Genomic DNA, 26054 nt, shown 5'->3' with positions numbered 1-26054 from the left:
GATGGATGAGACTCACTACCAGGAGCAGAAAACATAAATGTGTTTGTGTGGCCCTACGTAGGAAACCTCAAAAAAAGGGGGCTAGCTTTTGCGGTTGGAAGCCAAGATGGTGTCCAGCGGAAGAGATAGGGGCTTGGTCTATGTTAAAGTTTTTGATTGGCTCTCTTGACTTCCGTACACATGGACAGTGCATGATTACCATAGACTCCTGTTAAGGTCATGACGACTTGACCTTATATAAATATTATATAATTTGACCTTTAACATGATTGGTGTAACTATGGCATATTATAATTTGACCTTTAACATGATTGGTGCAACTATGGGAGGTCCCTCACAGAACCCCCTTGCTTGCCTATATAAACCAAGAGTTTGTGGCAATAAAGCGGAACTGCTCAGATGGAACCCCTGTCACATCTGATTGTCTCTCACTTGCTGAGGGGCTGGGTTGGCAGACAGCAGGCTCACCTCTCCTCGGGACCCCTTGGCTTTGCTGAGGGAAGTTCCACTGCCTCTCTCTTTCTGTGGAGCGCCCCCCACCCCCCACAGAAACTGGCTCCCAACGTGGGGCATGTGAAGCGGATGGATGGAGGTGGTGTCACAGTGCAGCTCTGATAGAGGAGCGACGAAGGACCCTAGGCTTGTCGCAGCGCGGAGCTCCCCTTTAGAGGAGTATCACCCAAGGTAATCCGGATTTCAAGGTGAGTCCCCCTTTTCCTTTGAGGGAAGTGGCAAAAAACTCTCCTGACTTATTTTCTGTCTTTTCTTGTTTTTCTGATCTGTCCTTAATTCCTTTTTCTGGAGTTTCAGTGAACAGGCAAACAGTTGTGGAGGCAATTGATAAGTCCTGGCTAGGGCCACACTCTGGCAGACTTTGAAGGCCCTGCAACAAGTGAGCCTCAGTAACTAGAGCCCAACCGGGTGAAACTCCCCTTTAATCTTTCTTAACTGAGGACATGTCCTAGAATCTTCCCTGGGCACGGGTCAGGCACTTAAAGGCCATTAGGGCGCCTGCCACTTGAAGACTCCCATGACAGGATAAGGGGGTCACGGAATGGGCTAGAAACCTCTAGGGTGCCCACCCCAGCAAGAAAACTTCCGTGCAACAATGCAGGTACATAAACAGTTTCAAAAGCATACCACAAACCCAGCTTTCTGGCCGCCACCACTCCCGGTAGGATTTTTGGTAGTTGTCTTCAGTGACTTTTCTTTCCATTCTCTTTTGGCAGCATGGGAAATAATATCGGGAAATCTGATGAGCCTGCACTCAGGGCACTGAGATATATGCTCATAAGCAGGGGACTTGAGATTTCTGAAGCCCAGGCCATTAAGGTCTGGGGGACCATTGTACAGTTAGCCCCCTGGGTTGCTTCGGCCAATCTGTTCTCTTGGGACACTTGGTATCGAGTACAAACACTTGCCATGCAGCGAGAGGTTCAAAACTGTGAGGAGCCCCCCTTAGGATTCTGTTTGACCATTCGGCCTGCAAGCTCTGCTTTTCACGGGGTGAGGAGCATGCCACTGATACGGGTACCCCCAATTCAAAATCAGAAAAACAATGGGAAAAGTTAGACGAGGAACGAGTCATGTCCGACCAAAATATAGCAAAAGAGACTGTAGGGAATAAATACTCTAGAGCGAATAGTGGGCCATGGGAGCCTTTTGGGGATGATAAAGGGGTGAAAGAAAATAGAGACCCCTCTGATGTCCCGAGACCGGGAGCCCAGGGGAGAGATCGGTGCCCCTCCCTGCCTCCCCCATTTGAGGAAATTCTGGGAGCACCTTGGGTGGGAAAGACAATGAGGTCACTTTGGAAAGGGAGGACCTATCCCAGGAACCCTTGGAGATGCTCACTGCCCTTTACTGGCCCGACTCAAGCCTTTCCTGTAAATGTTAACCTGGGGTGGAATAGGCTGGCAGCCTGGTACCTCCGGGAGGCCAATGATTTAAAAGAGCTCAAAAAGGCAGTGGCAGAGGATGGCCTGAACTCCCTGTGGGCAGAAACTATTCTCCAGGGCCTGGCTCATCAACCTTGTATGACCCAGGACTGGAAGATGCTATGTAAGGCAGTGCTCCCCAGGAACACCTATATCAAATGGTGCGCCTTTCTCAAGGAAGAGTGTCATGCTCAGGCAAAAAGAAATCAAGCTGCCAACCCTGCTATCCCGGTGACATTTGGGATGCTGTCAGGAATGGCAGATCAATGGAGTATGGGACCTCAACTGGCCACCATTCCTGCTCCTTATACAGATCAGGTGCCGTTCATATGCCTGGCCGCCTGAAAAAAGCTTGCAGAGGGCCCCAGTGAGCCCCCTATATTGGGCATCACTCAAAAAAAATAATGAAGACCTCTCCACTTCATAAATCGGGTGGAAAAGAGTATACAGAGGAAATTCCCTCCGGGGCCCCTGAGAGATCAGTTTGTTAGGCTATTAGTCTGGGAAGGGATGAACTCATACCATAAGTTGGCTTGCACAGGACAGAAAGACCACTCTATGGAGTGATGGATTGTAGCCACCAAAGACGTGGGGACACAGAGCCATCACCCCCGTTCTATTTCAACTGCCCTTCAGGCTCAGACTGAAGCTCTTGCCGAGGTGATGACCAAGGCCCTCTCCACTATGACAGCCTCTGGGGGGACCACATCTAAGGGACCCCCTAGTCCCCCCAAAATTGGGTCAATGCTTTGGTTGCGGACAAGAGGGACACTTTAAGAGGGAGTGCCCTCAAGGCGGGAGAGGGCCTGCTGGTCGGAGACCCCCCACTACTCCATGCCTGCGATGTAGGAAGGGATATCACTGGAGGGCAGAGTGCAAATCTAAATTTGAGAATGAAGGCAAGCCTCTAAACTAGATGAGGGGCAACCCCCAGCCCCATCATCCAAAAGGGGACCTCATTTCTCTCCAGATTATATTCAGAAGTTCCTTCAAAAACCCTTCCCTAGATGCAGCTCGCTCCAACACCCTACAGGGCTAATGGGGATCACTAAGGCCAAAGAGCCCCCCAGAGCCTAATGGACTGTGCCTATTGTGCCTGGATTAAGGCCTAAAATGGATATTACCATGGGAGGAAAGAGATTTCAATGTCTGATCGACACAGGAGCTGATCGGGCCATCCTCAGGGCAGAGGAGGTCCCACCTAGTTGGAAATTGGTCCCTGGGCCTCAATTATTGGGCATTGGGGGGAATACTCAATCTAAGGAGACTGCTGAGTAGCTCCCCTGGAGAGATATTGATGGTTCTACAGGAGAGGTTTGGCCCCTGATAGCTTCTGATTGAATGCAAATCTGCTTGGCCAGGATATTTTGGGACAAGCAGATGTATAAGTTACCACTGATTATAAGGGCTTTTATGATGACCTTAATGAGGAAAAATATCAACATTATAAACAGTCTCCCATACCAAACTGTAGGAGAGATCCTGAATTTGATGAACTTCACAAGGGAGAGCCTCTAACCCAATGGAAGGTGCCCCCCCCAATCCTAAGGGCCACTGTCCCCCAGGTCCCTCCTATACAATGGAAACCTGGACCCCCAGTATGGGTAGAGCAGTGTCCTCTTCCATCCACTAAGCTACAAGACCTTAGAGAAATCATCTCTGAACAACTAAATTTGGGACATATCCGCCCTTCTACTAGCCCTTGGAATACCCCGATATTTGTAATTAAGAAATCCTCGAGAAAATGGAGGATGTTACAAGATCTTAGAAAGATCAATGACAGAATGATCATCCAAGGGACACCACTAAGGGGTTTACCCTGGATACCAGCTATCTATGTAATAATCTAGTAATCCATGTAATTTATGTCTTATGGTAATAGCTATTAAAGGCTGTTTCTTTTCTATACCTCTACAATCCCAAGATTGTGAAAAGTTTGGTTTTTCAGTACCCTCCACTAACTTCGAGGGGACTGATGAGCGTTTTGAATAGACAGTTTTACCACAGGGAATGGCAAACACCCCTGCTTATTGTCAAAATTATGTAAAAGATCTTCTCCAGACAGTTAGAAGTCTGACATGTATTAAATTGTATGTTTACATGGAGGATATCATCTTGGGTGCCCCTACTGCTGAACAGATGTCAGCAGCATATGAAATTTTATGAAAGTGTCTATCAAAAGGGAGACTCCATATATCCTCTGACAAAGTCCAGGTTGTCCCGCCTTTTAAGATTCTTGGATCTCAGCTGTCCCTAGAAGGTGTGATCCCCCTAAAACCTCAGCTATACATCCAAGATTCCTACTCCCTGACTGGCCTACAACGGGTCTTGGGAGAACTCAATTGGCTATGACGCCAGACCCCTGTTTCGACAGGTCAACTCTTGCCCCTCTTTATCTATTAAAAGATAGACTGCCCAATGATGAGACAGCCCTTCTACCTTCCCATAAAAAGATCTTTCAAGACAAAAGGCCCTCAGTGTGGCCCAGCTTACCAGGTATACACCTGAAGAGAATCTACAATTGTGGGTCCTGCCTAGTCCGTCCTTAATTATGGCAGCCTTGGTCTGGGGGGCGGGGAGGAAGCCTCTACAATGGGTTCACATATCCTTGGGGGGAACTCCCCGAGTCTATACCTGTACAGATCAAATGGCTGACTTAATACAAAAGGGAAGAGGTATCGCAGTCTGATGCCATGCACATGAACCTGATAAGATTGTTATCCCACATAGACTATCAGATTTTGAATGGATTCAAAGAAACAATGGGAGAATAGCTTTAGCCCTGGAGGGGTACCTAGGCATCCTTGACTGTCATTATGGGCCACACAAATGGGTTACTTCTTTTGGTCGCCTAGATTGGAAGGCGCCCCAACTATTTCTCTTTAAGCCTATACCAGATATCTTCAATGTTTTTTCTGATGGAGGAAAGAATGGTGCAGCAGTCATCGTGTTCCAGCCACCACAGCAATCACAATAGCCAGATGAACATATACGAGAGTATTTTGGGCCTTGTGAGGGGTCCGCACAGTTTAAAGAATTTTTTGGCTGTTGTCATGGTGCTCACAAAAGTCCCTGAACCCATGAATCTGTTTTCTGACAGTCTTAAACTTGCTTCCAGGATTGCTAAATTCTCACATACAGCTAGATAACAATCCTATTACTCCCCTTATGATACAAGCATGTACCCTGTTACTTGAACGGGTTAACCCCATTTATGTACACCATCTTAGGGGTCATCAACATTTACCTGGATTGCTTTCAATGGGAAATTCCCTGGCCGATAGAGCAGCCTCCCTTACAATCCAAGCTTGTAACTTACAAGATGCCTATGATCTTCATGATCTTACTCATATAAATTGGAGAGGGCTACATAAAAGGTTTCCATAGATCCCTATTAGAGAATTAAAGAAAATTATACATACTTGTAAATCCTGTCTTCCTTATCTACAAGTACCACCTTTACATCCCCCAGGAGTAAACCCTCGAGGGCTAAAACCCAATGTGCTGTGGCAAACTGATGTGACCCATTATTCTCCTTTTGGAAAACTTAAGTATGTTTTTGTGTCTATTGACACTTACTCTCATGCCTGCTGGGCTACTGCCCACACAGGAGAAAAAGCAAAACATGCTCAAAGCCATTTTTTACAATGTTTTGTGACCTTGGGCCTTCCCCATCAAATAAAAACAGATAATGGCCCTCGCTTCATCAGCCAGAGGTTACAGAAATTCTTCCAACAATGGCACATTCGTCATAACACCAGAATCCCACATAACCCCCAGGGACAAGCCATAATTGAGTGGCACCATCAAAATTTAAAGGCTCAATTACAAAAACAAAAAGGGGGAATAAGCCCTCACCGGCAACTTGGAATTGGCACTCTTTATTCTAAACATTTTAAATTTTTCAAAAAATGAACCGATACCATGTTTTCAAAAGCATTGGTCTAACCAAGAAACAAAACCTGAAATACAAGTGAGATGGAAAGGTCCTATCACTGGCCAGTGGAAGGGGCCCCATCCACTCCTTACAATGGGAAGAGGATTCGGATGCATATTCCCCATTGGGGACCCCAGCCCTATATGGGTGTCAGCAAGGAATCTTAAATTTACACCACAAGAGAGGGGTCAAATCTCAAAATCTGACAGATTAAAGAGACACTCACATATTGAGCCCAAGAACAAAAAGTTCTGAGGCGATCTTTTCTCTCCTTTCAGATCATCGATGCGGCGACCCTGGTGGACACTGCTCCTGGCGATTGTCGGATTACCTATCCTCTCCTTGCTGACCTTCGTCATTGCCATGGCTGTGCAACAGTTTTTAGAATCTTTAAAGTCTGGGTTTAACGACACACAAGGCCATCAACCATGAGGGTACAACAGTGTCAGCATCCGTGCTGAGAGTTCAACAAGCTCAGACCATCGAGCTTATAAACAATATATCCACTGTCTCTGCTCAAGGATTTCAAACCAGCTTGAACACCTGAGATTCACCATAATGGGATTCCAACAACAGCTTGATCTCCACGCCAGAGCGATTGAGACGTTGAGTGTCTTGGTGGACATAGACTGCGATGTGAGATACCCCAGCTTTTGTCTGACAGCTTTTCCAGTGTTAAATGAGACTCTAACAGGTGAAAAAGGGAGCAATGGACCTATGGGACTGGGTACAAAGTCCATTTACCTGGTTTAAAAATGCCTTCTATTTGCTTGTTTTTGTTATTCTGTTTGTTGTAATGTTAAACGTAAAACTCACAGCCCGCAATAGGCACTTACAGTAAAAAATAGTTATGCTTGCCCAGGTCATGGAAAAGGAGCCCCATGTTAGGCACCCACAAAACCCCTGGATTAATTTAGCCCTTCAAGAGATTAACTGAGACAGATAAATAGAGTTCTAGATACCCATCATCTAGAGAGATTCCACCTAGCCCCCAAAAGGTGGCTGGATAGCCAATGACGGGTAAGACCCTCAGAGGAGGGCAACCTAAGACAGGCACAGCCGTGAGAGGGGCTGGTGAGGCTGGAGGTTAGCCACCTACAGCTCTACACCTTGCTCTACAGAACATCAATACAAATTTCTTGAGGGCTTAAATAAAATAACAAAAGAGGAAATGAGGGGCCCTACATGGGAAACCTTAAAAAAAGGGGCTAGCTTTTGCGGTTGGAAGCCAAGATGGCGTCCAGCAGAAGAGATAGGGGCGTGGTCTATGTTAAAGTGTTTGATTGGCTCTCTTGACTTCTGTACACGTGGACAGTGTGTGATTGCCATAGACTCCTGTTAAGCTCTTGACTTGACCTTATATGCATATTATAATTTGACCTTTAACGTGATTGGTGTAACTATGGCATATTATAATTTGACCTTTAACGTGATTGGTGCAACTATGGGAAGTCCCTCACAGAACCCCCATGCTTGCCTATATAAACCAAGAGTTTGTGGCAATAAAGTGGAACTGCTCAGATGGAACCCTTGTGATGTCCGATTGTCTCTTGCTCAGAGGGGCTGGGTTAGCGGACAGTAGGCTCACCTCTCCTCGGGACCCCTCAGCTTTGCTGAGGGAAGTTCCACTGCCTCTTTTTCTGCGGAGTGCCCCCCGCATGGGTTAAATGAAATTCTCGTTAGAAAAGAGATTTTCCCATTTTTGCTTGTATATGTAGGAAACTCCTACTGTTTTATCATTTTTCCTTTTGCTTGAGGCATGGAAATGGGTGCTTTCCTCCGGACTCAATTACAAATAGAAAAGCAGTTGGATGTGCTGCAGTTCATTGGATCTCAAGGAGTCAGACACAACTGAGCAACTGAAATGAACTGAACTGAAAATGTCCAGTTAAATGTTAAATGAGTTTTAACAACTTCTATGTAGCATTTGCTTCCACACCTCCCATTCTCTGTGTCCCGGTGTGTTACATAGGTGGGCAAGATTGAGCTCTGGATAAATCAGAAATTCATTTGGTCTGGTCCTATGTCATCTTTGAATGTCAGTAAATGACGCTCTCCCGGCAAGTTCCATTTGTTCCCTGTAGTCAGCTGCAACTTAAGTGTACTGCTAACCTCACCAGGCCAGTATGATGCCATGTATATTCCTTTTAATTCCAGCAGTGAGCATGGAAAATATTTGTGGGGTTTTGGTCCTGCTCTTTATTCTGTGACTACACCACATGCTGTTGTTTTTGTGTTTTGTTGTTGTTTTTTTCCCCCCAGGTTTATCTGTCTGTTTGCTTAGGCATACATGAAACCTCAGCAGATGTTTATATGCCTGTCGACCATAGCAATTCAAGGGATTCTGAGAAGTCAGATAGTAATTGAAATGACGCTATGAGTGATAAGGAGCAGAGGTCTCAGCCAGAAGATGCTGAAGAAAAGAGGGGGCTCAGATGTACAAAAAGCCATGTGCTGTCAAGAAAAAAACACCAAATTGCTGAACCCAGTGGAGATGGAAGAGGAGCTGAAAGCATGTCACCAGCCAGTGAGAAAGTGGACCCAAGAGCAGTCTAGGAGAAGACGAGCCCCCAGCTTGAGAAGGACTTTTCGGACAAAGCAAAACCCTTGCCTCATCCCACAAAGGATACACTGAAGGGAAAAGGTGAAATGGAATCCCCAACAGTGCATTTGGGCCTGGATTCTGATTCAAATAGATTTAGGAAAAGACCATTCGGTGTAGGAGGGTCGAAAATCTAGGAAGGAAGCCAAAGAACTGTCTCCCAATGAGGAGGGTGAGTGACTGTACCAGTTTCTGGCTTCTTGATTTGGTCTGAGGATGTCACCTTGCCATTTGTAGTGTTACATATCATGTCACCCTCTGACATCATAAAGTGTGGCACAACAAAGCTTGGGTTAGCTCCTGGTCACCTAGCTAGTTACTGAGCAGGACAAGGACTTAAGCTGGGCCTGCCTACCTTTTACCTTTTTGATACCCAATGTGGTTGATTTTGAGCACCGGAAAAGAAGTCTGTTAGAAAGGAACAGTTGCTTCTAGCAGTCAAGTCATTTTGAACCTAAGCAGTTTCTTTTTCCAGTATGTTCACATACATGCCTAAAGAGTTTGTCAATGTTAAGACACTGGACAAGACTGACACTGGTGAAAGTGTTCAGGTCAAAGACCTCGATGAATTTATTCTACCTTACCTCCCCTCACACTGCCCAGGCATCTCAAAATACATTTTCTTACTAGACTATAAGCCCTTTCGGGTCGGTGGGACCAGACTTCTGAGTTCTTTAGGCCTCTAGAAATCCAAGGGACCGTGTGTGCCCATGGTCTGCCATATTTTCATGTAACTTACATGGGCCTGATGTTTCTCAACCTTGGCGCTATTGACTTTTTATTATAGATAATTCTTTGTCCTGTGTATTGAAGGACCTTTAGCAGTATCTCTGGCCTTTACCAACTGGATATCAGTAGCATCTACCCAGTGGTGGCCTGCAAAATTGTCTTGACAAAGCAAAATCTCCCCTAGCTGTGAACTGCTGCCTGAGTCTTAGCAGTTTCCCCTTTGCTGCTGTTAGGGACTGAATCAGCAGTGGCTACTCTCAAACCTGCCACACCCCAGGCATGCAGGCAGACCCCCCACAGAACAGGAATATTTGAAGGATATTTGGCCCATTGGCGAAGCAATCAGTGAATTTCTCAGCTGGCTTGGCAAGCGGGAGATGGTATGCCCAAGAAAGATAAGAATTAATTAAGGACCCAAAGGGACATGGCTTAAGGACAAATTGGCGATTATAGCCATAAAACCTCTTGTATTTTGTGAGTTATGTACAGGGATAGTCAGGTTTCATTATGTGGCTCAGTGGTAAAGACTCCATCTGCCAATGCAGGAGACACGAATTTGATCCTTGGATCAGCAAGATCTCCTGGAGAAGGGAATGGCAACCTACTCCAGTGGTGTTGCCTGGAGAATTCCATGAACAGAGGAGTCTGGTGGGCTTTATAGTCTCTGGGGTCACCAAAGAGTTGGACACGACTTAATGACTAAACAGACAACATACAACTTCTGACAGGAGCTATCTTCTCAGTTTTGTGTCCCCTGGGGCTTTCCTAGTCTGGCTGCTTAAAGCAAGAGGGGGGATGGGTTTTGAGCATTTTTTCCTCTGTGTTTGTATCATTGTGAACTGTTCCAGAACCTCAGTTCAGCAGTTCATTGAAAGAGGATGGAATATCTCTCAGTGACACAGGGCAGCAAGAGAGAGAGGCAGTTGAGTCAGTCAGGAAGGATGGATCACCACCCCATCCATTAAAATTATGAATGGCATCTGAAACATCCAATTCTGTGTGGATTGGGGTTTGAGGGACCACATCTGATGTTGTAGAAAGCAACAGGGGTGGCATTTGTTCCATGAAGTTTGTGGAATTGTTGTGTCCCAAAGGCAATGGCGACCCACTCCAGTACTCTTGCCTGGAAAATCCCATGGATGGAGCAGCCTGGTAGGCTGCAGTCCTGGGGTCAGTACGAGTCGGACATGACTAAGCAACTTCACTTTCACTTTCATGCACTGGAGAAGGAAATGGCTACCCACTCCAGGAGTCTTGCCTGGAGAATCCCAGAGACAGAGTAGCCTGGTGGGCTGCTGGTGGTCGCACAGAGTTGGACACGAATGATACAACTTAGCAGCAGCAGCAGCAGCAGCCCGTGACGGTGTTCCTATGAATGATTCATTTATACTATTCCTCTCTTTCTCAAATAGGTGTTTTGTTTAGTGGTTGCTTTCACCCCTTCCAGAAAGGATTTGTGATACACTGATAAAATGAAAATCAAGACAGTGAGAAAGATGAAAATAGAATAGTGAGAGATCTGGGGGAATGTTTGTACATGAGAATAACTATTTCAGCCTTCAGAATTAGCACCGTCAGGCTTCCATTTGGCTCCGAGCTTCCTGGCAGTCAAAGTGAAAATGGAAAAACATATGAGTGCGTGAATAGTGCTCGTTTCACACCCTAAATAGAAAAGTACTCCAGTTGATAAAATGAAGTTGAGCTTTTCCTTTCACTGGTGGCTGACTGAAGTTTCTCTAGAAACCTCTGAGTGGGGCTTTTAAGCAACGCATGATTTTGAAACAATAACTCAGATACAGGAACTTCGCACAGGTTGAAATCCAGAGCAACATGAGTATGAGTTCAGTCTTAAAGAACAGACTTCATGTCAGAATGCAGTTGAGCATCTTTTCAAAGGTATGCTTTGACTCATAAGTTTATTAAGTGATGAGTGTTTTGGAGAGTGCTTGGTAACCTCCAACTGATCTTCAGTTAAGTGCAGTTTATACACAGAATCAGAATCCTCAAATAGAAAGATGGCTTTTCTTGCTAGAGATCCCAGAGCAGAGGTTAAGTGAGCTCACTTCAGGACCGTGACTACACTTAACCTGTATCACATCTGTCATTTCCAGCCTTCTCTTTAAAAGTCCTTAATTAATGTACAAGACAGTTACCTAAATCTAATATAAGTAGGGTAGTTGGGTGGGATCACTTTGGAGTGTTGAGGTTTAAGAGGTTCACTTCTTTATGAGACTACAGGTGATTCAGTTCAGTTCAGTCCAGTTCAGTCGCTCAGTCATGTCTGATCTTTGCAACCCTGTGAATTGCAGCACACCAGGCCTCCCTGTCCATCACCATCTCCCGGAGTTCACTCAGACTCATGTCCATCGAGTCATTGATGCCATCCAGTCATCTCATCCTTTGCCGTCCCGTTCTCCTCTTTCCCCCAATCCCTCCCAGCATCAAAGTCTTTTCCAAAGAGTTAACTCTTCGCATGAGGTGGCCAAAGTACAGGAATTTCAGTTTTAGCATCATTCCTTCCAAAGAAATCCCAGGGCTAATCTCCATTATAATGGACTGGTTGGATCTCCTGGCAGTCCAAGGGACTCTCAAGAGTCTTCTCCAACACCACAGTTCAAAACCATCAATTCTTTGGCACTCAGCCTTCTTCACAGTCCAACTCTCATATCCATACATGACCACTGGAAAAACCATAGCCTTGACTAGACGGAACTTAGTCAGCAAAGTAATGTCTCTGCTTTTGAATATGCTTTCTAGGTTGGTCATAACTTTTATTTCAAGGAGTAAGCATCTTTTAATTTCATGGCAGCAGTCACCATCTGCAGTGATATATACCCCTAAAGTTTCAGGACAAATGAAACTTTACATGGCCTTTCCTTCCCCCCACCCCCTGACCCCCCACCACTGCCCCCAGTAAACCATCAGTATCTGCCAGGGTCCAGCCCCAGTGGATCCAGGGAAATTCGAAGGGTGAACAGCGTAGGCAAGGAAAAGTTATTTATTTAATTAGAAATATAAAAGAAATTAAGAAGAAATAGTATAGTAGGAAAGTTTAGAGGAGAAAAGAGGCTGAATAACTTGGTTTATGGGGAAAGCCAATAAAACTCCTGGACAAGAAGTTTGCATCACATACATTAGGGCACTGGCACTCGTTTCAATAGCAGAGGGAGCCCCGCCTTGGGCTCCCTCTCTCATGGGACTTAAAAGCCAGGGCAAGCTAGTAGACGTGGTGAGCCTCCCTGCTCCAGATGGGAATTCAGCCAGAAAAGGAGAGGAAGGGAGAGAGAGAAAGAAAGAGAGAGAGCAAAACACGGGGGAAACCAGATTTCCAAGAAACTAGTTTGAGAGACTAGTCCAAGAAACTGGTCCATCCTTTATTGTTCAGAAAGCTTTTTATACTTTTCATTGTACATGGAGATCAATGGGTAATACAAAGTTACACAGCATCAACAGGCCTGACTCTTATCAAAACCAAGCTTTTCTCTCTGCATACTTATTTGTATACACAAGTGTTAGGTGATTTACATCATCTTCTGGACAGAGAGCCAATTAGCATTTTACAGCCTTTTCTCTGATAAGGGTTTGCCATTATGTCTACTACTGCAGGCAGGAATCCCTCAGAAGAAATGGAGTAGCCATCATGGTCAACAAAAGAGTCTGAAATGCAGTACTTGGATGCAACCTCAAAAATGACAAAATGATCTCTGTTCATCTCCAAGGCAAACCATTCAATATCAGAGTTATCCAAGTCTATGCCCCAACCAGTAATGCTGAAGAAACTGAAGTTGAACTGTTTTATGAAGACCTACAAGATCTTTTAGAACTAGGACCCCAAAAAGATGTCCTTTTCATTATAGGGGACTGGAATGCAAAAGTAGGAAGTCAAGAAACACCTGGAGTAACAGCCAGATTTCACCTTGGAATGCAGAATGAAGCAGGGCAAAGACTAACAGAGTTTTTCCAAGAACATGCACTGGTCATAGCAAACACCCTCTTCCAACAACACAAGAGAACACTCTACACATGGACATCACCAGATGGTCAACACTGAAATCAGATTGATTATATTCTTTGCAGCCAAAGAAGGAGAAGCTCTATACAGTCAACAAAAAATGACTGTGGCTCAGATCATGAACTTCTTATTGACAAATTCAGACTTAAACTGAAGAAAGTAGGGAAAACCTCTAGACAACCAGGTATGACCTAAATAGAATCCCTTATGATTATACAGTGGAAGTGAGAAATAGATTTAAGGGCCTAGATTTGATAGATAGAGTGCCTGATGAACTATGGAATGAGGTTCGTGACATTGTACAGGAGACAGGGATCAAGACCATTGCGATGGAAAAGAAATGAAAAAAAGCAGAATGGCTGTCTGGGAAGGTCTTACATATAGCTGTGGAAAGAAGAGAGGTGAAAAGCAAAGGAGAAAAGGAAAGATATAAGCATCTGAATGCAGAGTTCCGAAGAATAGCAAGAAGAGATAAGAAAGCCTTCTTCAGCGATCTATGCAAAGAAATAGAGGAAAAGATCAGAATGGGAAAGACTAGAGAACTCTTCAAGAAAATTAGAGATATCAAGGGAATATTCCATGCCAAGATGGGCTCTATAAAGGACAGAAATGGTGTGGACCTAACAGAAGTAGAAGATATTAAGAAGAAGTGGTAAGAATACACGGAAGAACTGTACAAAAAGATCTTCATGACCCAGATAATCATGATGATGTGATCACTAATCTAAAGCCAGATATCTTGGAATGTGAAGTTAGCCTTAGAAAGCATCACTACAAACAAAGGTAGTGGAGGTGATGGAATTCCAGTTGAGCTATTTGAACTCCTGAAAGATGAGGCTGTGAAAGTGCTGCACTCAATATGCCAGAAAATTTGGAAAACTCAGCAGTGGCCACAGGACTGGAAAAAGTCAGTTTTCATTCCAATCCCAAAGAAAAGCAATGCAGAAGAATGCTCAAAATACCACACAATTACACTCATCTCACAAGCTAGTTAGTAACGCTCAAAATTCTCAGCCAGACTACAGCAATACGTGAACCATGAACTCCCTGATGTTCAAGCTCGTTTTACAAAAGGCAGAGGAATCAGAGATCAAATTGCCAACATTTGCTGATCATGGAAACAGCAAGAGAGTTCCAGAAAAACATCTATTTCTGCTTTATTGACTATGCCAAAGCCTTTGACTGTGTGGATCACAATAAACTGTGGAAAATTCTGAAAGAGATGGGAATACCAGACCGCCTAACCTGCCTCTTGGAAATCTGTATGCAGGTCAGGAAGCAACAGTTAGAACTGGACATGGAACAACAGACTGGTTTCAAATAGGAAAAGGAGTATGTCAAGACTGTACATTGTCACCCTGCTTATTTAACTTCTATGCAGAGTACATCATGAGAAACGCTGGACTGGAAATAACACAAGCTGGAATCAAAAATGCCGGGAGAAATATCAATAACCTGAGATATACAGATGACAGCATCTTTATGGCAGAAAGTGAAGAGGAGCTAAAAAGCCTCTTGATGAAAGTGAAAGAGGGGAGCGAAAAAGTTGGCTTAAAGTTCAACATTCAGAAAACGAAGATCATGGCATCTGGTCCCATCACGTCATGGGAAATAGATGGGGAAACAGTAGAAACAATGTCAGAATTTATTTTGGGGGGGGGGGCTCCAAAATCACCGCAGATGGTGACTGCAGCCATGAAATTAAAAGATGCTTACTCCTTGGAAGAACAGTTATGAACAACCTACATAGCATATTCAAAAGCAGAGACATTACTTTGCCAACCAAGGTCCATCTAGTCAAGGCTATGGTTTTTCCCGTAGTCATGTATGGATGTGAGAGTTGGACTGTGAAGAAGGCTGAGTGCCGAAGAATTGATGGTTTTGAACTGTGGTGTTGGAGAAGACTCTTGAGAGTCCCTTGGACTGCAAGGAGATCCAACCAATCCATTCTGAAGGAGATCAAACCTAGGATATCTTTAGAAGGAATGATGCTAAAGCTGAAACTCCAGTACTTTGGCCGCTTCATGCAAAAAGTTGACTCATTGGAAAATACTCTGATGCTGGGAGGGATTGGGGTCAGGAGGAGAAGGGGACGACTGAGGATGAGATGGCTGGATGGCATCAAGGACTCAATGGACATGAATCTGAGTGACTCCGTGAGATGGTGATGCACAGGGAGGCCTGTGTGCTAAGATTCATGAGGTCTCAAGGTCTCAAGATTCATGAGTCGGACACGACTGAGCATCTGAACTGAACTGAATGAGTGAACCAGACTTATTTATGTTGTTCTTCACAAAGTTTGGTGCCACTCTCAGAAAGCACTAAATAAAGTTACATTCTTACATAGCAAAGGTACAACAATTTATAACAAGTAAACGGAGTACAGTGATTTACAACAAAGAATAGTAATTTACTCAAAAGTCTAGTGTTGCTAACATCAAAACTATTCCTATTTCTATATCCCCATTACATTTATTAATATCCTTCAGGTGCCTAAAAGATAAAAATTATGGAGGCCTGGCAGCAGTCATTGACTCAAAAGTGAAAAGTGAAAAGCTAAAATATGATTTTTAGCTCTTTAGAAAAGGCTCTGTATCTTTAAGATGCTTTAAGCTTCGTGCCTCTCGCTGTTGGGGGCCTGTGAACAATTCACAAGTTGTAAAAACTGTCCAGGAAACCTGTTAGGCAAGTTAGAGAGACATCAGAGAGGGTTTGAGCTGAAACATTCCTTTCAAAGGCAGAAGTCTGAAGCCCTAAGTTAACTTTTTCCAGAGAGTGTCAAAAGAGTGGAAAAGCACAGTACAATAAGGCAGGCAAAGTCTGGTTTTTGTGGGGTAGATGCTCAGAAAATCCATGGGGAACCCCTGAGGCCTGAATCGCCTTGCCCATCAGGCCTCTCCACATGAACTTATCATGGGCGGGATCTCCCGTGCTGGCTCCCAGCATCTTCCCCTTTTTTATTTTTTAAAAACAGTCAGGTGCAGTACAGTTGTGAGATTCTGAACGCTCTGCCAAAGAATCCTGACAATACAAGGAAGAATGATTATGAGGAGCAAGATTAGAGCACCCACAGCAACATAGCTGAAAACAGTAGACAGAATAGTCTTTCCAGAAATGAAGTTAGAGAAGGTGTGGGAAAAGTCATTGGCTTCTCCTGTGGCAGTAAAATCTAATCGGGAGTGTTCCAAGGTCTGTGTCTGACTATGAAATTTCCCTAAGTCTAAACTAATATCTGAGCTGTTCCAAACACCCAAAATATGATTTTTGATTCTTTCCCATTCAAAATCTTCCTCATTTACTTTCAGGGACATAACACATGTCCACCAGTAATCAGCATGACATGAAAGGGCCATTTTTACTTTTAGATTCTGTAATTCAGTCCCAATATGCATTATTGGTTCTTCTAGGCCATCAACTCTCATTTCTAGTTTCCTATTTATAACTTCCTGTGTTGCCAGCATTAAAGAAACATTTTTGGGACACAGTATCCACATATTGGCCAGTGTGCACTTGTTGAGTGCTTGTTATTGCTGCCACAGTACCAGAAGTAATTGCAGTTATCAAAGCTGATATTCCCAATATAAGTAAGCCCACAAACTGTCATGTCCGCATTAAATCTTGTAGCTGTTGCAGTACAGAAAGGCCATGGTTATCATACCAAAACATGCTTACAGTTACAGGCACCATGAGATAGGGTGGACGTTTTTAAATCACAAAAGAACAGACATTATATTGAGGAGTTAAACAAGATAGCATACATTGTTCACAAGACAGTACATTGAATCCTCCTGCATAGTTCAGTCATATATTAAGTAACCCAGAGTCATTAGCATAAAGAAAAACATAAGGGGAGGGTGGACAAGTTAAAATAGAGTAAATAGAGTTATTTTCTGGTCTGGTTAAAGTAATAGGGGCTGTAGCAGCAAGGGCTCTCCAAGTTTCTGGCTGCCGAAAGGTTTTGCCTTTAGCAGTATAAGATAGCATAGAGGGAACGAATTGATTATGATGTCATCTAGTGGCAGCTAATGGCCAAGAAACTGAATATTCTTTCCAATTGTCCAATCTATTGATAAAGTCATCGTCAGACACTGGGTCCTGACCTGGATTTGGGTTGCTCCAGTCCTGAATTGTATAATTTCTTCCTCCGGTATTCTGTGATCAATTCTCGAATTATAAGTACAAGATTTCCAAGTAGGATATCCTAAATGATCATCTATAGTTTTCCATATGATATCTGAGGGAGCAACATCGTCACAATTTGGATATTCTGATGGAGCTTTGAGAAACAAGGATTTATAGGGGTCAAGGACCCCAGGCATAGGAGCTTGTAATATCCAAAGAGACCACTCCCCTTTAGATGCAAATTTAGAGGTTGGGGAGTCTGTCATAACTGCTCTTTTAGAGGCTCCAACACATCCTTTCTTGGTAACAAAGTTTCCTGTATGGCCAGAAGGAAAATTAAAGTAAACAAGAAAATCATCTGCTAGTCTCTTAAAGGTATAATTGAAATTAATAGGGTATTGGTCTTTTATATAGAAAGTATAAGATCCTCCCAAAAGGCAAGATTGGTCTGTATTAACCTGTATGGGGTCACTGTTCCAAGTAACAACTTGGAAAGTTGGAGGATCCAGGAGAAACACCCAATATTTGGTTGGAATGGGAGAGGTGCTTACCTGGCAAGAGAGCAAAGCAAGCATGGCGATAAACACCTTTTCAGGAGAGACTGAAGACCCCTGTAGGGAAACTATCCCCTGTGCCTGGTGACAGAGCTCCCTAATCTGTCCCCAGGTGGGTACAGAGGCTAGTTGGGTAGACTGAGCTGGGCGTCCTGGTGATTTCCTGCGAGGCAAAGAATTAGGGGGAGCAATATCCCGTATATGAAGTTGTGACATCTGTCTAGTGGGTGGCTCCATTCCTTGCTCATCTGGAATCTCTGATGTCTGCTGTCCCAGGGTCAGCGGCATGTCCTGTGCTGGCAGAGGGAGAGGGGGCAAAGGTGGCTTCTTCCTTTTTAGAGATCGCGGTGGTGGGGGAATCTGGTATCTGGGGAGCTGAGACATGGTGAATCAGTCTTTCTGGAACCCAAATCGGAGAGCCTGCGTCCTGTGAAAAAATACAAGCATACCCTCGACCCCTGGTTAATAAAGGCTCAGGACCTTTCCATTGTCCAGATAGGTCCCTCCATTTTACTAGTGGTTTTGCATTCGATTGCTCTGGGCACCAATGGCAAAGCATTGCAGTGTTTCCGGATGAGTCAGCATTTAAGTTATTTATTATGAAAAGAGCATGTTGCAAAATCTGACGGGGGGAACTGTATTTAATTTCCCCTTCTTTTAGTTTTTGAATATGGATCTTTAGTGTTTGATGTGCTCTTTCCACAATGGCTCGTCCCTGCGGATTATAAGGGATGCCCGTGTTATGTTTAACTTGAAACTTTGTACAAAATTGCTGAAAAGATTTAGAAGTGTAAGCAGGGCCATTATCAGTTTTTATAGCTTTTGGCAGACCCAGATATGAAAAACATGTAAAAAGATGTTGTATTACATCTTTAACTGCTTCCCCTGTATGAGCAGTTGCAATAATAACATGAGAAAAGGTATCCACAGTTACATGAACAAAAGACAATTTTCCAAATGAAGAGACATGAGTTACATTCATTTGCCAGAGTGCATTATGTTTGAGACCGCAAGGGTTAACTCCCAGGGGCAAAGTATTCATGGTAGTAGGACAATGTGAACAAGAACAAACAATCTCTTGGGCAGATTCTCGAGGAATTTGAAACTGGTATCCTAAGGCATTGACATTCTGATGATGAAGTGAGTGAGAAGCTCGGGCTTCTTGGAAAACAGAAGACACTGAAATCCTGGTTAGTGAATCTGCCAATTCATTGAAAGCGTTTAAAGGGCCAGGCTGACCGGGATGAGCCTGAATGTGGCCGATAAAAAATGGTCGATTTCTTTCCCAAATTTGCTGCTGTAATCTAGTTAACAAAAGAAAGATAGCAGTTTTGTTTTTGGCTGGAACTGCAGTCTCAATGTGTGGAAACAGCCTGACCACATACTGAGAGTCAGAGTAAAGGTTAAGTTCCTCCTCTGCAAACATAAAAAGGCCTCTATAAGAGCTGTGATTTCAGCTCTTTGAGCTGAAGTTTCTTGTGTTTCCCAAGCTTTCTGATGATTTCTTGTAACTATGGAGGCTTTGCTATTTGCTGACCCATCAGTGAAGGCTATTTGAGCATCTGGAATAGGGAACTGTTTACACCTAACAGGAAAAATAACTGGATGTTTGGACATAAAGTTTAGAAAAACATGCGAGGGTAAATGATGCAAAATTTGACCACAATAATTCCCTATAGCAATCTGCCAGTCTTGATCAAACATTGGAAGAGCATCAAGCTGCTCCTTATTATATGGAATTACAATCTCTGATGGCTCTTTACCAAACAATTCAATGCTCTGCTTCCTTCCTTTAGTATTAATGTGGCAATTAGACAGGGATAAGAAGCTACAACTTTTTTTAGCTTGGGCGGGAAGATGGACCCATTCTAGAGGGCCGCTTTGCCACAGAACTCCCATAGGTGCCGTTGGAGTAGCTAGACAGAGGAACTGCCAAGTCACCGTCAAATCAATCCTTTTTATATAACTATTCGATAAGGCTGCTTCTACTTTGCCTAGGGCCTCTCGAGCCTCAGCAGTTAATTGTCTTTTAGAGGTTGGATCGGGATCACCGCGTAAAGTGTTAAAAAGATGTTTCAATTTGGCAGTGGCTAATTTTGAATATGGCCTAATCCAATTTCTTTCACCTAAGAGTTTTTGATAATCATTTAAAGTAATAAGATGGTCTTTTCTCAGTTGTAGCGGGGCCTAAGTCACTATTTCTGAATTTATGACTCTTCCTAAGTAAGTTACAGGCAGATTGATTTGAATTTTTTCTGGGGCAATTTTTAGACCTTTATCTGTCAATGCCTCGGTCAAATCTTGGAGGACAGATGGCAAATGAGCTCTATCAGGATAAGCTATTAAAATATCATCCCTATATTCAATCATATATACCTGTTCATATTTAATCCTAGTATCTTCTAGAGCAGCATTAACAAATTTCTGGCATAGGGTGGGGCTATTTTTCATTCCCTGAGGCAAAACCTTCTACTGAAACCGGAAGTAAGGCTGTTTAAGATTTTCTGACGGCAGACTAAAGGCAAATCACTTTTTATCCTCAGGGCTTAGGGCAATATTGAAAAAACAATCTTGTAAATCAAGCACAATTATATTATATCCCTCTGGAATGGCTACTGGGGAAGGGAGCCCAGGTTGTAATGCTCCCATGTCTTCCATGATGGCGCTAATTGCTCTTAAATCCTGTAAAAGCCACCATTTGCCAGATTTTTTCTTAATAACAAAAATAGGAGTGTTCCGGGGGCTATTGGAGGGTTCAATATGTCCCAATTCTAGTTGTTCAAAGATTAACACTTTAGCTGCCAGTGATTTTTCTTTAGGCAGAGGCCATTGTTCTACCCACACTGGATCTTGAGATTTCCATGTAATGGGGTCAGCAGCAAAAACAATGGACTCCATGATAAATTTGGATAGCCCAATCCAGTACGTAACTGTCGAGGAGTTGGGCAAATTGGCTCAATTATTCCTGTCTGTTGTTTACCTAATGCTTTCGATGGATCATAGCCCATTTGCACCATTTGAGAAGACACTTTATCATCAGGGCTGAAAAGTAACACTCCCATTTGAGGCAGCATGTCCCTCCCCCACAGGATAAAGGGGAGTGAAGGAATGACATAAGGTTGCAAAGGTCCACAGGTATCCTGAAATTGCCAGTCTAAAATGTTTGCACTTTTAGCTACTCTGGGGGCTCTTCCTATCCCCACCAAGTCATTTTCAGTAGTATGTGTGGGCCAGGAGCTGGGCCAGTCTTTTCCTGAGCTGCAAGAAACATCCGCTCCTGTGTCAAATAACCTCACAATAGACTTGCCATTAGTCAGGATAGTTTTCATAGGACGTTTCTGAGTAATTTCTGTTAATCCTTTCTTCTGCCTTTCGCTCTGAGTAGTAGTGTGCCATATGGCAGCGCGGCAAGGCAAAAGTAAAAGCTGTGTTATTCTTTGTCCCTGATGGATTTGGAAAGTTTTAGTTGGGGGTGAAATCATTATTTGATTTTCTCCTGTATAATCTGAGTCAATTACGGCAGGAATAATTGTGAGACCTTGCATAGCTAAGGAACTTCTGCCTAATATAATTCCCATTAAACCTGCCGGTAATGGGCCTTTAACTCCTGTAGGGACTTTTATAGTGGGGCTATCTGGTGTTAATATTGTTGAGGTGATGGAACTGAGGTCTAGTCCTGCGCTGCCTGGGGTTGCTCTGATGAGTTCTGTGACGGGACGAAGGGAATGAATGGATTCAGTGAGGCTGCCCCAATTGTCATTGGGGCCTGAGGCTGGCCCCTCAATCTGTTTCCCGACTGCTGGTTAAGGCCCCAAAAGGCTCCTTTTCTATGGAATTGTGACCTTCATTCTTTTGCCCAATGATATCCTATTTGACAATGAGGACAAGGAGATTTGGGGACGGGAAAATTTTGCAAAGTGGAAACAGCTGGTGGGGCGGTCTTTGCCTGATAAGAGCTGATTTTTTTTTTTTTGAGGACAGTTATGGAAGACATGTCCCTCTGGGCCACAGGAAAAACAGGCTTTGGGGAAGGTATTTCTACGTTGGTTACTGAAATTGCTCTGCACTTGGTCATTTTTATTTGTAAAGAAGGATTGTACTGTCTGCTGATAAGAATTTCCTTTCATTGCTGCGGCTATGGCAACGCCCTGCATCATTGAGGGTCCTATGTCTTCACATTGCCTGATATAATCTTTTAGAGTTCCAGTTTTCTTTACAGGATGTAAAATAGCCTGGCAGGTAGAGTTAGCGTTTTCAAATGCCAGTTGTTTTGTCACTATATTAGCTGCCTCAGAATTAGAAATTACTCTGTTTACCGCCTCTGTGAGCCATGAGAGAAAATCCTCATATGGCTCTTCAGGTTTTTGTTTGATATTAGAGAAGGAGGAGGAGGTTGATTCATTTCCTTCAGGCAATGATCACCAAGTTGCAGTAGCACAGGCGGCTACTTGTTTCAGGGTCATTTTATCTAGTTTCGTTTGTTCTGTAAGTAAGGCATATTCATTATTCCCTATCAATATTTTTTTTACAATATGTTTTGGACCATACATTAGGACCATATATTTGGACCCTATATTAGGTTGCTATCAGCCTTTTTTTGGGCTAGGACCTCATATTCAGTTCTCCAAAGTATGAATTGTGCTCCAGATAAGCAAGCTTTAGCAACTGCCTTCCAATCATAGGGTGTCATCCAGCTGGCTGCTAAAATTTCTAATAATTGTAAAGTGTATGGGGCCATAGGCCCATACGAAGCACAAGCATGTTTTGATTCTTTGACCATTTTCATTTGAATGGGTTCCCATTGGATGGCTCCTGCCCTTTCCCCTTGCTTGCTATCAAATGTTACAGGAAAGCAAGCTTCCAGGTGAGGATCAAAATCATCGTTAGGGCTACAAAGGACACTTCTCCTGGGAGCTTCTAGTGGGGGCCCCTTTGCCCCTAGAGGGAGGGGGGGCAGAAGAGGGCCAAAATATGCCATAACTTTGTCTTTGTATTTCAAAGATCTTCAAACTGTCTGATGTTTAGATCTTATGTATGTATTAACTGAAGATATCTCCCTTAAGCTCCTAGGGGCATATGACTTAATAGGAGACATTTCTCTTGAACTCCTGAGAGCAGGCCTAATTGGGAAGTTTCTCTTGAATTTCTAGGAGAGGTTAGTCTGATAGGGGATGTTTCCCTTAAACTCCTTGGAGCATCTTTATTTAACAAAGGCCAATCCTCATTACAATGGTATTGAGTTACTTTTTCTTCGAAGTCTTCATCATCAAAAACCTGATCTTTTTTTCTCATCTCTATCTTCTGCCTTTTCCTGAGCAGTCATTGCAGCTAGCATTTTGTTCAACTGCCGATGGCTAGGTATAGCCTTCTTTTCCTCACCCTCCTCTTTGATAGATACCTTTTTGTCTGCACTTTCCTCTTTAAGATGTGCTTTTTCAGATTCAGGGGCAGGGTCTAGAGCGTCCCTAATTATTTTCCATAAGGAAAAGGCCTCAGTAGGCACCTTTTCTGAGCCATGTTCAGCATGGTAAGTTTTTAATTGTTTCCCTATGCTCTCCCAAGTATCTAAGTTAACAGTGCCCTCTTCTGGAAACCAAGGACATTGTTCTTGTACAAATGAAAAAAAAAAAAAAGAATATTGGATTTCTTAACTTTAATTCCTCATTTAGTTAGCAACTGCAAGATTACTCCTATAAAAAGCTGTCTTTCTTTTGATTCACTGTTACCCATGTCATAAAATTAAGCCTTATAGAAAAATATGCCTCGTCAAGGGTTTTACCTTTGGCTAGGTGGGTTTTCTTTTCAACCCAAAGAAAGCAGGTTTCGTTCAACCTCTACAAAACCAGGTTTCTCTTAAACCCAACACTTCCCACTCCTACTCACCCTGTCTATACTACAGGGGGGTATTCAGCCCCCTGAGTGGGGTCCTAGTCATCCCGAAAACTCAACACTGGGGGAGTAACCGAAAGTACTCTGGGGGGAGTGACTTAATCACTCCACGGGGAGCAACAGAGAGTGCTCCAGGGGGAGCATTTGCTCCGAAGAACCTGCCTTCGAATAGCCTGTTCCAAGCGCCACTAGCAGGGGTCCAGCCCCGGTGGATCCAGGGAAATTGGAAGGGTGAACGGTGTAGGTGAGGAAAGCTTATTTATTTAATTAGAAATATAAAAGAGATTAAGAAGGAATAGTATAGTAGGAAAATTTAGTGGAGAAAAGATGCTGAATAACTTGGTTTACAGGGAAACCCAATAAAACTCTAGGACAAGAAGTTTGCAAGTATCCTTCAGAAATTAAAATGTTTTAGTGTTTAAATTAAAACTGCCCAAGGGTGTGTCAAGCCTGGAATGTTTTCAGATTGCATACTTCTGTTTCTGTTGTTGTTTGTTTATTTGTTTTAATTGGAAAGAGTTCCAGTGGGACTCTATCAGAGTGGTAAACATGCCAGAAAGCCAGCTATTTGCTTTTGCAAGATGAGGGAGGAAAAGGATCTTTTCATGGTTGCCCTTTGCCTATGGAGCTATCGGGCTAGCATAATAACAAAGACAGAATATTATTTAATCACATGACCGAAATGAGAGGCACTAAAGTTGCATTTGCAGGTTAGAAGCCTTGCCTGTGGGAGCTCTGCCTTTCAGAAGGGCCAAGCTCAAAGCCACTTCTGCCCCTGCAAGGGGAAGGGGCAGTGGCTGTGACTGATATCCAAAAGCTCGTCCTAGGCAAGGATGGGGGCTCCTCACTCTAGGTAGAGATCTGCTCCCAGCCCCCAGATCTGTGTTCCTGCCCAGGACGTTGGCTGAATTCTTCCCCAGAGGAGCAAGAGGGCGAGTCAGTTGTGTAACGACCAAGACAACCCCAGCCCCAGGCAGAAAAATCAACCTGTCAGCACACTTTTCCTTTCACACTCCTTGGTTGTCACGGTCCCACAGTTAACTGAAACTTTCCCCTAGAGTAATCAAGAACTCCTGTCTTTTCTGGGTCATAGAAATCTAAAGATGACAGGCATGGAGTCATGCAGCAGAAACATGCTGGGCCCTAAAAGAGGTGTTAAGGGCTTCCTTGGTGACTCAGATAGTAAAGGATGTGCGTGCAGTCCTGGAGGCCCAGGTTTCTTTCCTGGGTCAGGAAGATCCCCTGGGGAAGGAAATAGCAACCCACTCCAGCATGCTTGCCTAGGAAATCCCATGGACAGAGGAGCCTGGCAGGCTATAGTCCATGAGGTTGGAAAAGAGTTGGACATGACTTAGTGACTTCACTTTCAGTCCTTTTTAAAAATGTGTGAACACAAGAGGATCCTCTCTGGGGATGCATGGTCATCTCTCCAGTTACTGGAGCCCCTGCAGTCAGAGCTGGCCTTCTTCCCCTCACAGATGAATATTCTTGTGGTCACCCCTTCTCCACTGCTCAATGATTCTGGCTCTAACTTGCATTCTGGCCAGCCCTGCTCACTGTCTGTCCTCATTCACCGAAATTCTGCCTATTCCTGGGCATGTCTTGGCTAAAACTCTTCTCCTCCAAATTTGCCCTGTTGCCTGTTGAAATCCTGCTCTCCACACTCATAGCCCATTTCCTCACAGTATATACACTCTGAAGGGCAGTGTTGTTCAAACTCTAGTCACTTGTATTTATTATTTTTGGCATTCCCAAGACCTGATCATGCAATTACTGCCGTCATATATTTTTTATCTGAAGCAGCAGCTCTTTTGAAAAAGAAAAAAAGAATGATTTCAATATTGGACATAAACTTGACTACTAGACAGTAGGTTAATACAGTATTTTTGCTCGGAATAAAAGATGCAATATGGATAACTGCAGTCAAAACAAAAGCAACTCTTCTAAATTCTCCATAAATATCATTTTTCTGGGGATTGTTCTGTTCCTGGTGTGAGTTGCCTTGAGTGTTAGGGGTCAAGGTTCCAGGACCATGCTGAGACTATTCTGGAAGGAATTAGAAGAGATGAAAACAATGCCCTTCTTTCTCGGTGATGAAGTGTTATTCAGTGCTTTGGGCATTGGGAGGCTGTCAATTTCCTTGGGGTACATGCTCTGTAGGTTTCCTGGCCAAGGAAAGCATTCCTGTTAATGTCCAGATGGACTTTGGTTAGTCCTTCTCAGTGCTTACTGAACTCTAACTTTGTAAAACAAGGTACTTTCAATGATTCTG

General features: G+C 43.7%; 1 pseudogene; it reads left to right on the top strand.

Moving 5' to 3' along the window:
* The window catches only part of LOC132658893 (MYND-type zinc finger-containing chromatin reader ZMYND8-like), an 87836-nt pseudogene that overhangs the window by 28266 nt on the left and 33516 nt on the right, over positions 1-26054 (top strand).

The sequence above is a fragment of the Ovis aries genome, chromosome Y (genome assembly GCF_016772045.2).
Source record: "Ovis aries strain OAR_USU_Benz2616 breed Rambouillet chromosome Y, ARS-UI_Ramb_v3.0, whole genome shotgun sequence".
NCBI classification, from domain to species: domain Eukaryota; kingdom Metazoa; phylum Chordata; class Mammalia; order Artiodactyla; family Bovidae; genus Ovis; species Ovis aries.
The sequence above is the reverse complement of the archived record's forward strand: the minus strand, read 5'-3'. Positions and strand labels throughout refer to the sequence as shown.